General features: G+C 50.9%; 1 protein-coding gene across 3 annotated transcripts in view; it reads right to left on the reverse strand.

The window, feature by feature from the left end:
* The window catches only part of SH3PXD2A (SH3 and PX domains 2A), a 252617-nt gene that overhangs the window by 198576 nt on the left and 40525 nt on the right, over window positions 1-13516 (reverse strand). The gene's annotated exons all lie outside the window — the stretch shown is intronic.

Genomic DNA, 13516 nt, shown 5'->3' on the forward strand with positions numbered 1-13516 from the left:
CAGGCATATCCAACAGCAAAAGCTGTTCTGCTCCGGACAGGGGGTAGGCAGTTCTGTAGGATGGATACGCACGGAGCCAGGGGCGCTTACAGGCAGCCAGAGCTGAGCACCCCATCAGAGCATCTCATCAGGCCATGCTCATTTCTGCTGCTCAACGGCTGCAAGAAATCAGAGTGCCCTGCTCTGAGGCAGCTCTAGGACCAGGCTGAGAGGTATCAGCACAGGGGCTTCGTGTCTGGACATCCTAAATCAGTTACCCATTGGGATAACATGGAACAGGCCTGGAAGGAAACCCTTTGTCCCTTCTACAAATTCTACCCCTGGCAGCAAAAGTCCATGGGACCAGGACAAAATCCCAAGAAAGAAAAGCACTATTTATATTTCTGCTGAGCACTTCGCTTTTCTTTGGTCACTCTGCTGACTTTTCACTTCTTCACCAAACCCTGTTAGAAAAGGCTGGGGGTTTGGGGGGAGGAGAGGGAACGTGGTCATTAAGGTCTGGCTTAGCTACTGTAATACAACTAACGTTTGGCTCTGTTAAAAGGACTCCCAGCCAAAGACTTCAAAGCACTTTACAAACATTAATGAATAAACTTTCTCCAGGCGGCTGATTATAGCCCCCATTTTATGGGTAGATATTTCCAGATAACCTCCCTGCCGCACCAGCAGTTCCCCGTTCCTCGTTCCGCACCGCAGACTCCCGGCTTGTAATTGCACAAAAAACATCCCCGTACTAAGGCAATGAAACTATTTTGACCTAGGAGCGGGACAGGATTTGAGATGAGGTTTCTTAACTGCAACAGGCACGACCCTACAGCGCCGATGCTCCGGCGGCCCACAGCAGCCCCTGCTCAGCCTCGTACTCCAGGGCTGCTCCCAGGCGAACCTGACGTTTTGTAGGGCTTCCTCCAACTTGGAAATGCTTTTTGCCAACTTCTCCCTTTGCACAAGGACACCTAGGGACTACCTTTGTGGAGCACACCACCCTGTAAAGTTCCATCTTCCCTATTCCCAGATCCCAACGGTAACCAAATCTCTGCCAGCTCCTGAAACACCAAATCCCAAATCCCACCTGCATCTGCAAACAAGATGAGCCAGAGACCAGCACCCTCAGCACAGCAACACAGTAAGTGTCACGTACAACTGCAGAAGTTTTGGCAAAGCTGCGCAAGCAGTCGCCAACACACCAGAAACTGCAGGGAGACCTGCATTTGTTACAGGGACTCAGGTATTCCCCGTGTGCCATCCCACAACGTATTTTCCTCCCAGAAGTTTTGCCTGGCATACCCACGCACCAGCTTTGCTCGGGCGGCAGCAGCACAGCGCAGCAGTGACCGGGACGAGCCTGGGCTTGGATTTCAAGGCTCCCCAGACCACACAAGGGCCTAAACTCTCTGGGTTGTCAGAAGCCAGAGATTAGCCAGAAAAAATGAACAGCCTGTAGAGTAATTTGCTCCAGGTGAATCAGATACATTCCCTGTAAGACAAAACTTCAATCATTAAGCTCACCTTGGCTCTCCCAAAGCATTTTCTCTTGTTAGCATTTTACTTAGTCCTTTTCTGTATTACTTTCTAATTCCCTCTCATCTGGCATTTTCCTCTCTCACAGGGTTTTTGTGGTTTGTCCGACACCTCTCTCAAAACACCTGGCTGAAGGTAGCAGCTCAGCAAGTTGCACTGGTTTCCTTAGCACACCCTTAAAATAAACAAATGCAGCAAGACCCAGGTGCGGGGCTCTTGTGCTAACTCAGTTTGCAAAAATGCTGCTAAATTGATTAGTACCTGTCCCTAAAATATCTAGGACCTGTCCCATGAAACAGCTAGCACCAGCAAGCACTTCAGAAACTGCACCAAACCCACTCGTGCGCCTGCAGGTTTGTGCTTCCCTTCCAAGCATCTCTCTTGGGCCCGGCTGCATTTTAAAGCCTCGTCCAACCCCAAACACCAGCACTGCGGCTTCCTCTTTCCTTGGGAAACTGCATGTAAAACAAACAGGAACACGAGAGCCTGAGAGATCCTTCTCCAAAGCCAGCGCTCCTCAGGGTCCCCCCTATCACAAACAGCAAGGGACCCTCGACCCTGTCACACTTCTCTTGGGAACAGGCAGGGAAGAGCAAGTGCTGACCCAACAGCTCAATGGGGTGGCTTCAGAGAGCTAAGGCTGGAGACACTGAGTGCACAGCTGAAGCCTCAGCTAAGGGAGGGCAGGATGCAAGTTACCGGCCCAGGCACTGCCAACGGATCCGGCGTGCTGTAGGAGTTCAAGCCCTCCCTTTCCTGCACAGATCCTACAGAACAGCTCTCCCCTTTTAAATAAAAGCCAAAGGCAGAGAGCAAAGCCCCAGGTGTGCAGGCTGTTCCTCAAACGGGGTACCCAGGAGCAAGCGTGTGAAAAGCCGTGGTTTCACAGATCACCAATATCCTCGCTTCCTGCAACACTTTGCCACTCATCCGCTCAGCAGCGTGGCTCCTCCGCACGTTTTGCTGCCCTGAGCGCTCCACCGAAGACTCCTTGATGCTTCCCCCGAGGAAGGGAAAGGGGAAATTACAAGAGACAGCTCTGCAGTGGGAATACTTGTGCTTGCATAAGAAACGAAACTGCTCTGGCTGCAGAAAAGGAGAAACGTGTCACTACTGCACGCAGGAAGGGAATAAGGTGGGAAGCAAACTCCCAGTCTCCCACTCCGCACGCCGCTCCTGCAGAATTATTCAGGTGCTACGGGGAAGAAGCAAAAAGCCCCCAGCGCTCACAAATCAGGCTGAAGGGAGCCTCTCCTGTGGCGGGCAGGACTGCGGGCAGTCCGTGGTGGAAGAAACACCGGCTGATGAGTTTGTTTGTCCTGTGAGCAAAGCCCGGCCCGCCAGCACCACGAGCCACGGTCCCTTCCAGACACAGCCTGCCCACATCAGAGCCTGCGGGAGCAGAAAGCCAGGAGGGGCGAGGTGGCAGGGAAAGGAGCCCTGACAGAGCCCCGCGTAACCTTTCCATTCTGGCTGGGCGATTTTCTATTTGCACTTAACTGCATTAATGTAAATAAACTCCCCGTAACCCTTGCAGGGCTATTTCGGACGTTTGTGAAAACAACCGTCTCCTCTCATCGCGAGCCAAGGGATGCGAACACAACAGGCACTTCTCATCTCGGTCCCCGCACGCTCAGTGAAAGTGAAGGATTGTGTTCCCCGCACAAAAGCGGAATTGTGTTTGGGGGCCGGGGGTGTGAACTCCACGCGATTTTCCGCAGTATAAATAATGGAAAGCTGAACGCGATCACGAGCAGCAAAGCAGCAGAAGGGGGGGAACTGTCATTGCCTCAACTCTTCGGACTTGGGTGCTTCAGGGAAGAAAGGGCAGGGAGAAATCCTGCCAAGGGATGTAATTTTCAGACAGAGATTCCAGAAAAAATATCTTGATCTTTGGTTAAAAAAAAAAAAAGGAAACACGCTGCTCTCCTGTGTTTTATTGTTCCAGCAAACAAAACCTGGAACAAGGTTAACAAACAAGGGGGCTCCTCCCAAGGCTGAGCTTTAAATCCTGCTGGGGAGAGCGAACGGGCTGCGATGGGACCTGCCAACACCGGAGTAACAGAGGTGGGACACCACAGGAGGTGTGTGTTTAGCCTTGACCCACTCAGGTGAAGCAAGGCATTCAGCCCGGTTTTACCACCACTCTGCGTAATCCCTCGTATGAGATGTGGGCCAGGGACAAAAACAGCATCCATGGGCCCAACATCAAAATTGTGAGAGCATCATTCAGAAATTTTGGCAATTTCAGGCAAGTTTTTACATTGCCCTTAGCATCAGTACCTTGCAGGGACTCATGTTTCTAATGCATCTGAATTTTTAACGTGAAAAGCAACCAATAGCTAGGAAAATTGGCCTGAATCCTCCTCAGCTGATTTGGGAGGGCTGTTGCATCTCCTCCCTGCAGATGTACCCAGACGAGCCCCACCATCCTCACAGCCCCAGGCATCAGCAGGAGGTATGGGTTGGAGGTACTGATAACGAGAACTTACACAAACCAAACCTCAAAAAAAACAATTCAAATAATCCTTTTGACTAATTTCACTGCTTTCTTTGCTCGCTGGAGGCCCATAAATGGAGTTCAATATTATTCAAGTATTCCTAAGGATTTTTGCTGGAAGCAAGCTTGCGTAGCCCAAATGGTGGATGCTGAGTGAGCGCCTGACGCTAGTGCACAAGCTAACCTTTCTGTTCCCCAGCAGAATGCCTTTAATCCTCGATAAAGCAGGTTCCCACTCCAGACAGTGAGAATTCGTACAGTGGGAAATGTGCTATCCATTACATTTCTGCAGCGCTCCCTTGGGCTTCTTGGTTTGGAAAGATCTGCCCAAGTTAAACTTTTTCTAGATAATTGATAAAAACCACATACATGGCAAAACGGCCTAGCGAGCAGGTAAAGCAATTTGTTTAAAGCTTCCAAATAATATTCACAGACACTTCTTCAGTCTTCGCCCGGTTCCAAAAATACTATCCCATGAATGTGTGAGCATCTGGTAACATGGCATCACTTCACAGCTGTCAGATCCAAACTGGAGAGGGAAGCTGGCACAGGAACTTGCATCGCAGCTGCATTTTCCCCAATCTTTCCCAATGCTTACGAAGCTTTGGGCCAAGAGCCTTCGGCGCAGGTTTCTCTCTCACAGTCATGAAGACAATAAACCTTCTAAAAACCACATCCCACTGGGCTCTTACTAAGTGAGAGATCAGCACCGCTGAGCTCTGTCACTCTTCTCATTTCTGACGTTTCCTCGAGCGTGACAGCTGCCGGAGGAAGCTGCCTCAGCACTTGCTGGGGCTCCTAACCCCGGCACTTCCCACAGCCGCTGGATCCTACAGAGATGGGGGCTCCCGGGGGAGCTCTGCTTTATGAGCTCTCACTCTCCACCTGAAATGTGAGCCAGTTTGTAACTCCACACCCTGATGCACCCTCCCCTCTGAAGCTCCCAGGCCGTCCACCGTGAAGCAGAGCTGGCAGCCGTCGCCACCCCAGCACGATCACGCACCTTGGAGAGGGACTCCACACCCTCCCTGGGCTGACGACATTTACAGGGCACTGTAAATGTGGGATCCAGGCCTTGTGAAACCACGCGGAGCAAAACACAAGCCTTAGCATCACGAGAGGCAGTAATTTCAAAACCGTTTCCCACCTCAGAGCACGCCCTGTCCGTGTGCGCACTGCAGCTGCACGGCGTGTCGGAGCAGCAGCAGGCTGAAAACCCCCGGCACCGTCGGCCCCAGGGGCACAGGCTCTTCTCTTGACAAGCAAAGTCGACCCGCTGACCACAAGCACACAGTTGAGCAATTCTGGTTTCTTCCAGTAGGAATCAGTGATACATCAATGTACACACAGTCCATTCTGCAATCCCATGCTGTACCCCTTGCATTTTTACAGTTCATGTTTTCCCTTAAAAGACCACCAGGCTTGATGAAGTGTTTAGCTGCCAGGCCAGGAACACTCACTGCATGCGGGACAACTGGAAGATATCCCCTAAGAAAGGGGAGGCACATCAGCAGGAGACCATGTGTATTTAGGAGGACACAGTAAAGAAGTCAACCACCTCTTTGTGACACCCCCAACCTTTCTAAAAACAAACCCTACTCCTTTCTCTAACTAAATATAGAGCCAGTGGCTTAATTAAACTTTGTTTTACTTCTAGGATTGGGAGCCTGACTAAAGAGCAGCTCCAAACTGAATGCGAATGACGACCGGCCTTTCACAGCCGAGGCAGTGCTTCACCTGCAGCGCCCAGAGCACCTCGCTGGTTGTGCAGTCCCTCGGAGGGCCTCAGGTTGTCAGAGCACTGCACGTGAGGAGGTCACAAGGATGGAGGGAAAAACTCGGCTTCAGAGCAGCCTGCCACTTGATGCCATGCTCCTGCAAGGCCTTAGAAGTGAATTGGCATTTAATCTGGGGTGGATGAGGTAAAAGCTGCTCGATGGCACAACGAAATGTTTCAATACCACTGATTCTACGCACAGGATAAAACCACCAGGGAAATAAGTACTTGTCAACTCTAGGGGACTAGCAGCATTTTATGGAGCAATGCCCACCTGCTGCAATGACCCCAAGCAGCAACCAGCAGTCACCAATGCCATGGTGGGATCCAGGATCCTGGGTTTGTGCAGCAAAGATTCCCAATGCTGCAGAGTATGGGTGATATCAGTGTCAGCTTTATGTCCTAACAGCACCCACGTGCACAAGTACAAGGGGAGGGTCCCCGCAGGCCAGGTCTCTTCCACAACTGCAGGTTATTTGCCGTGTTCTTCGAACGTGGCCTCTGTTGTAGCTGGGCAGGCGCTTTGCCATTTCCCCATCACGGCCCTCATCGCTGTCTGACGTGTACCGTCTCTTTAGAAACAAATACTGGAAACTGAACAGATTGTTTTGCCAAGCAAACATTTAAATAATGATGGAAATAAGAATTATAAACAATTCCATTTATTCACTGAAGACAAAGATACTGCCCCAAGCCAGCTGGTATCCTAAGGCACTGACTAAGCCCCAGAAGGAAAAAAATGGCATTTAAATAGCCTTTAATCATCTAAGACAATCATTCCCAGCTCAATAACCACATCAGCTACTAATTTTTTTTCCAAGGGAATTTCAATTCCCCTGTTACCGGCAGGCTTGCCGCCGGGCTGTGTTCCTGAGAGGAGTAGGCAGGGCTCTCTGCTGAGAGCTGAATCAGGCCCGGCTGCTCCGAGAGCTCCAGCAGAGCTGCCAAAAGGCAGGCAGCGCGGCCAGCGCTCCCGACTGGTGGCTCACGGCTTCTCCTGGAAATCTGCTTTGCTGCATCACCTGCAGACCTCACCACCGCCGGCCTCTGCACGTGCTGTTTGGGACGGCAGACAAATGGCCCGTGTTTACTCGGGAGAAAGGACGTGCCATTTGTCCCCAGGGAGCCGGTGCTGACCTTTGGGAGCAGACATGTTGACAGAGCCACGCTCTGATTTCCTCTGAATTTTCCCAGGCTAGGTTCAGTTTCGATCCTGTTCTTAAGGAAGCTGTCGTCAAACCGACCCGTACATCCCGACTGCTGGAGTAACTACTTCCCTATGGCCTCAAGACTGCCAGGGACGGCCTTGAAGCCAAGCCCTGGGGCTGAACCCTGCGGGTCAGCTATGGTGCCAGGCGCCTGGTCCGGAGGAGGATTTCACAGCAGCTCTCAATGCCTGCAGCGGGGCCAAGATGCTGAGGCCCAGCATCCCACACCAGGAGAGTGGGAGCAGGAAAAATGCGATTCTTGAGACCAGAAAGACCATCCTGGCCAACGCCAGCATAGCCCAGAGTGGAGGGAGGCCCACGCCTTGACTGCAGAGCCCCGGTGCGTTCACAGCACAGCTCGACCCACCCCCCTACCGTGCTGTTTCTCCCCACTCCTCCCCTGCCGACCCCACCTTCTCTTCCAGCTTCTCTGCCTGCTTCCATATGCACCCTCAGACGCACACACGTAGCCCGCAGGAACACTCCCCGAGCTCGTCAGAGGCTGGGAATCTCTCAAATGCGAGCCTCCCACGCGGCGAGAGGGGCAAGCTGCATCACGCACGGGGCCTCGCCAGCAGCCCTCCTGCCCTTCCCCAGCACCCGGAGCTGCTCACGGGGTGGCACCTCTGGAAGGGATCGCCCTCGGGCACCACGAGGTGAGCCTGCTGCTCCGGGTGCCTGAGAAGCCCTGGCGGTGGCTGGGAGCCTTTTGCAAACTCGGGAACGTGCCTGTCCCATTGCATTCTTACCTACAGTCTTCGTCACTGATAAACTCAGCACATGCTTGAGCTTGTTGATCCGCCGCTCCTACAGAGCTAAAAGCAGGGACGTTATAACAGAAAATACCACATGCCCTACAAAAACAGTCGGTACTGAGTTAGACCGTGCTGGGCCACCAGATTTAGTGACTGTGGGTCTCCACTTGGGCAATTAACCCAAAGTAACTAATGCTGAGAATGTAAGCATTTTCACCAGGTTACATCAGACATCTGCCCCACAAGCACCCCGTGCCGCTTCCCCCTTCGCTCTGCCCCAGGAAGCCAATACCCCGAGGCTGCCAGGTCGTCTCGAATCCCAGTAACCCTGTAAGACACCGAGTGCTCAGACACGTGGTAAAGTTACACTGGAAATGAGAGTGGATGTTACAATATTTGACACAGCTTGGGGTAACAGAAGAAGGGACGCCGGTACAGAAGAGCACGGTACAGAAGAAGGATCGATAGCAGCAGCAGTCAGACGAACGCCAGTCTGAACAAGCGGAGTTACAGACCGCGAGGACTTTTTTATAGTACCGTTTTTGTTTAATGTGCTCTTCAGTGCTCAGTTACTTCATTACAGCACTATAAACAATCAGGATGGCCCTAGCAATAACAAATGAAGCTCTTGATGTTTTATCGTCAGACTGGAAACAACTTACATCTTTTTCCGCTCCCTAATAAAAGTCTTGATATTCTTTTTCTTTTTTTTAATGTTCTAATTGGCTGCTAGTGAGTTCCTCTTTCTGCACCACTTTGAAGAAAACCTGCTTAGATCAGCAGACCGCATCAGCCAGATAACTTTTTGCTAACTGATACACAAAGCAAATGCTTGAGCAGCGCCTTGTTTATTTGCCTTTTCAAAATTGTGACATTTCATATGTCTCCTTGTGGCCAAAACGTCTGTGTGGGTCATTGTGTGCAGAGACTGTGATCTGCCTACCTCACATTCCTGCCGCGGCTCTGGCGGGGACATCGTTCGCCTCTCATACCATCAGAAACACAATGTGGGATTACTGTGTGCCACTAAAGGCAGCTGCTGTGCTTTGTCTTGGAGAAAGCTGCACTTTGCAATTGCAAGAAAGGCAATTCCCAGCTTCGCACACAGAGACCCACCATCCTCACGGGAAGGATGGAGAGGCTGGTATCTGAACACAGAGCTGGGCCCCTCTGCTAAGGCTCTTGTCCTGTCCACACTCTGATCCAGCCACCAAGTAACACCGACACAGAAGCAGACTAGAACATTTGGAGTCACTGGATAAAATGCCGAAGATGCACTGCTGGTGATTTCAGCTAAGACACCAGGCACTGAAGCAGGGCCACATCTGCCCTGCCCGCTTTGCTGGGGGAGAGGGTTTCTCAGCAGAGAGGGGCAGCACCCAGCTGGGGTCACAGCATCTATAAAATGCCCCAAGTGGCAATGAGCAACTGGCAGGGTGAGCTGGGCAGGGGGGAAAAGAGCCACCCTCCACACCCACACCAGTTGTAAACCCCATTGCTGCTTCCCATCCCAGCGTGGCCACTGGGAGGGTGAGCTGGCTGCATCCCCACCCTTCCTCACCTTATGCTTTAGGAAATTTCTGCATGTGCTCAACTGCAAATCCCCACCCTGCAAAACCACTTCCCAGCAGGAAAATCATGGGCCTTACATCTGTAGATGTCTTTTACTGCAGAGTGGAAATGCCAGGCATGATCCCTGCTATCCCAATAAAAGTGTCCTTTCTCAGCTCCCTCAGGGACAGCAGGAGCACTGTCTACCAGGACTACCAGCTCAGGACAGGATTCTGCTGCCACCACCAGCAAACCCACCAGTGATGGTGGGAAAACTCAGATGGCATCCAGGTAAAATGCCTGAAGGAGCCCCCAGCCTGCCACGAGGCTCAGGACTTGCTGCAGGCTGATGCTCACATCGCTCTCCCCGTGAAGGGCTCCCCTGTTCTGTACTGCAGGCAAGAGCCAAGGACCCAGGTGCAGGGTGCATCCAAAAGTGGCATTTCAAATATTACATTAAGAGGTGGCTCTGACCCCACACGGTGCTCAGGTGCAAACGCCTCTCTAGGGTGAAGGACAACAAATAATTGGACTTGACAAGCAATTTATCGTACTGCTTTCATCTATGCAGAGCTAATTCAATACTTACAGTCCTATTTACTGCAACACTGGCATCCACACGTAGTCTGCTGCCGTGATTTGACCCACATGCAGCAGCAGATGTGACTTGGTTGCGCAATTAAATCAAATCAGGGTGTTGTGGCACCATTTAAGCCCACATTTAGAGACCTCCAGACCTCACTGAAGCAGCACAGAGCTTGGCTCGTTGCATTGGATCTGGTTTCTACTTACCACACCTTCACGGGGCAAACTCTAGCTTCAAAATCCCACAATGTGTCCAGATTCACCGCCCCATTACTTATCTCGAAAACCTCCTGACAAAATTCAAGCACATGCACTGCTGAGACAGCACGGCTAAACACTGCCAGGCTTTGAATCCTTGGGACAGAGCAGCCTCTAAGTGCCTTCAGTGCCTAACAGGATTTGCTAGGAAGTATTAAAAAAAATAAGAACAGCAACACCACAACAACATACAACAGTATGATACGAGGGCTCTTAAACCTCTGAGCCATTTGTCGCAGAGACAGCCATTCAGGGAAGGGCGGGCTCTTTTTTAAAGAAACCTGAAATTACAGTAGTGAAATTAATTATTTGTATTCCTTTCTCTTTGCCCCTGGCAACCCCCCGGGCTTCCCCATGGGTCCTATCCAGTGTCACTGTCAACATCAGGCATCGCAGCCCTGATTAAGCCATTACAAGTCAGCCCTTGTTCCTCCACTTCACTCAAGAGCAAAGGAGGCACGTGCAGGCTTCGGAAGCCCTGAAACATGGCTCTGTCGTGAGCACACTGGAATGAGGGGAGCTGCAGCCTCCGGCTGTTTTAGATACGAGTGGTGCTTGTGAACCGGCTGAGCACTACTCACTGGGTCTTTGCTTGGGTTTTGTGCTGGAAGGGCCTCGTCAGAAGAGTGAAACTACCAATGTAGATTGGTTATGCTAAGGCAACGTTGCCGTGCCTGGTAGCAGGTTGCAAAAACCAGGTCCAGCCAGTCCCACAGTGCTAGGTCACAAGCTCAGGCTTCCATCAAAAATCTAGAAATCATAGATTTCAGCCCCTTACCTGGAGCAAAGGGAGGGGGATCTGAGGAGACTGCCTTCATCATCAACAAGCTGGTGGCACCTCCAGCACCAATGATGTGGTCTATGGCCAAGAGCCAGGTTCAGCCCCTCAAGAGTTTGGGGAATGGGGCCTGGTACTTTCATTGCTGGTCTCCAATTTTCACCATGAAAAGCTCTGATCCGGGTTTTCCATTGCAAAAATCCCTCTCCTATTCAGGGTACCTTAATACAACTGGGAACTGCCGTTTGCAAGGCAAGATGTGGCCCAGAACAGATCCCCACTACAAGCCAGTCGCAGTTCAGACAGCAAACGTGGGGAATCCTCCACTGCTACACCCTGACACTGCTGCTCTGCAACACCAGGGGGATTTTAACACTTGGGCAATTTTAACTTTAACAACGTGGGCAATTGCAAGCGGCTGCAGCAGGGGCTGCCCAGCTCCTACCTGAGGCTTTCGGTGCTTCCCCCCATGCTGTGGTAAAGCAGCATCTGCCACTGAGCAAGAATCACTGCACATCAAGCCAGGGGTTCCTCAAAATGCAAGGGTTTCCCAACATGCCCTGATCTGTCATTTATTCCTCTAACTCCCACTGCAGACTTGCAAATTAGAATCATGAATACAAGTTGCAATTCAAGATCCACAGCCCTTTTTTTCCCTGCCTCACCCACAAGATGCTCTGGCAGCATCAGGAGCCCAGAAAAATTTAATAACAAGAAAAAGAAAAAAGAATCATCGTTTCTGGGAGTTTCAAAGCACTTTATGGCAGCATGAGCACAAAGGCCCTTGTCCCCATATTACAGCTAGGAAACCGAGGCACAGATAGGCATGGTGACATGCTTACAGAGACACGACAAGAGCTGGAAACCCCAGGTGAGGGCCTTGGGAACTCGCAGTGCCTCACAGCACGAGCTAAAGAGGCTGTTGCAGAGGGCTGGCGCTGCTCAGGCTGTGGTGGCCCCGACAGGGATCCCTGGGAGAGAAAAGGGTTAAGGGAGGGAATTTTGCTACTTTCTTGTCGTATTTTCTCGTGGGGGGAGAAGCGTTGTGCAAGCGGGAGTTTTCCACTGGCGCTAGGCCCCCTTGCACTTATCAATGGGACCTTTCAGGGCTCACTCCCTGATTGAGACATCATTTCCTGTCCAACACACTAACCCCATTGATAACTCCACGCCTGATGGGAACTTTTCAAACCTACCAGGAAAGGCCAGGAGACCCAGAAGAGCATACGCATGAAAACAGAACTGGGGCGAAAAGAAAAAGAAGAGAGAAAGAAACAGTTCGGGGCACAAGCCACGCTGACAACAAACGTTTGTGATTACAGAGCGGAGCATCTTTAGGAAGCACATCAGAGACGGAGAAGCCATTGCACATATCATTCGTAGCAGTGGGACTGACGGGCCTGGTGCTTCAGGCTAGAAAGAAGTAGAAAGGGGCTTAAGAACATCCCTTTTTTGTCTTCCAGTCACACAGCAATCGTGGACGTCAAGACTGGCTATAAAAATTGTCCAGTCTTCCAGTGCAAAAGCCAGAAGAATGTAACCAGTATGGCTTTCAAAACTGGCTGGAGTCTTCAGATGTCCAAGCAGTGTGAAAAGGGGGAGCAATGATGAAACTCTCACTCTTTAAGGTATCTCCGACCAGGCACTCAAGGGAGGAACCATTTCTCTTCTAAGTTATCCTAGCAAATTGGCTCGCTGTTATTTCCCAGGCCACAGCCCAGCCAGCTGTGCATGTCCTTAACGCTGGCTGTGAGGACTCATTTGATATTCTGAACACAGCCCAGTTCCAACCACAAGCTGCAGCCCCAAATCAGCATTTTCCCCAAAGTTCAGGAGTCTGTTAATCCTCAGTTTTTGCTTTCAGTTGTTCCCAAGCAGAGGTTTTATAACCCCAGGCAATTATAGTCCTGCTGCCTGGAAAGGTACAGACACAATGGATCTGGATTATGGCTAAAGAGGACAGCAGCCAGAAAGCTCTCCCAAGTTGTACAGGTGCTTGGCAGCAGCACTAGAAACAAAGCAACTGATGCCCACACTGAAACTTTGTAATTTAGACTTTCTAGTGTCCTGGCTTCAGACTTTACCCAGCATCAATCCAGCAAGAAAGCTTTCGATGAAACCTAAATACAAAGGCATGGGATAAAGCAACAGAGCCACAGTGGGTATTTAAAACAAATCAGCAGGAACCAGGATGCTGGCTGGCTGGGGAGGTGGTTAGAAGGAGGGACAGAAGGTTTCCGCTGCCATCGCCACTACTAAATTGCTGTGGGAGCGTGCAAAAGCTCTGTTCTTTTCAGCAATTTAGGGAAGTAGTTTCTGGGGGCCCAAGATGTAGCTCCCTCTCAAAGTGCATCTCAAGTATTTAAAATTAGATTCCCTCTTCAATAGGAACCATTCATGAAAATGTCAGCTTCAAATGTCTTTACAGTGCAAGTTACTCATTGTGAGCATACCACCCACTTCTCTTATACCCTACAAGGACAGAGTCTGAAAAGTTTCAGGATCGTGACATGTAACAGACCAAACAAGCACAAAGCCTTATTTAAACGTAGATCATCCCAGCTGGACACATGACTGGGAGTA

The sequence above is a fragment of the Anser brachyrhynchus genome, assembly GCF_964034855.1.
Source record: "Anser brachyrhynchus genome assembly, chromosome: 6".
NCBI lineage: Eukaryota > Metazoa > Chordata > Aves > Anseriformes > Anatidae > Anser > Anser brachyrhynchus.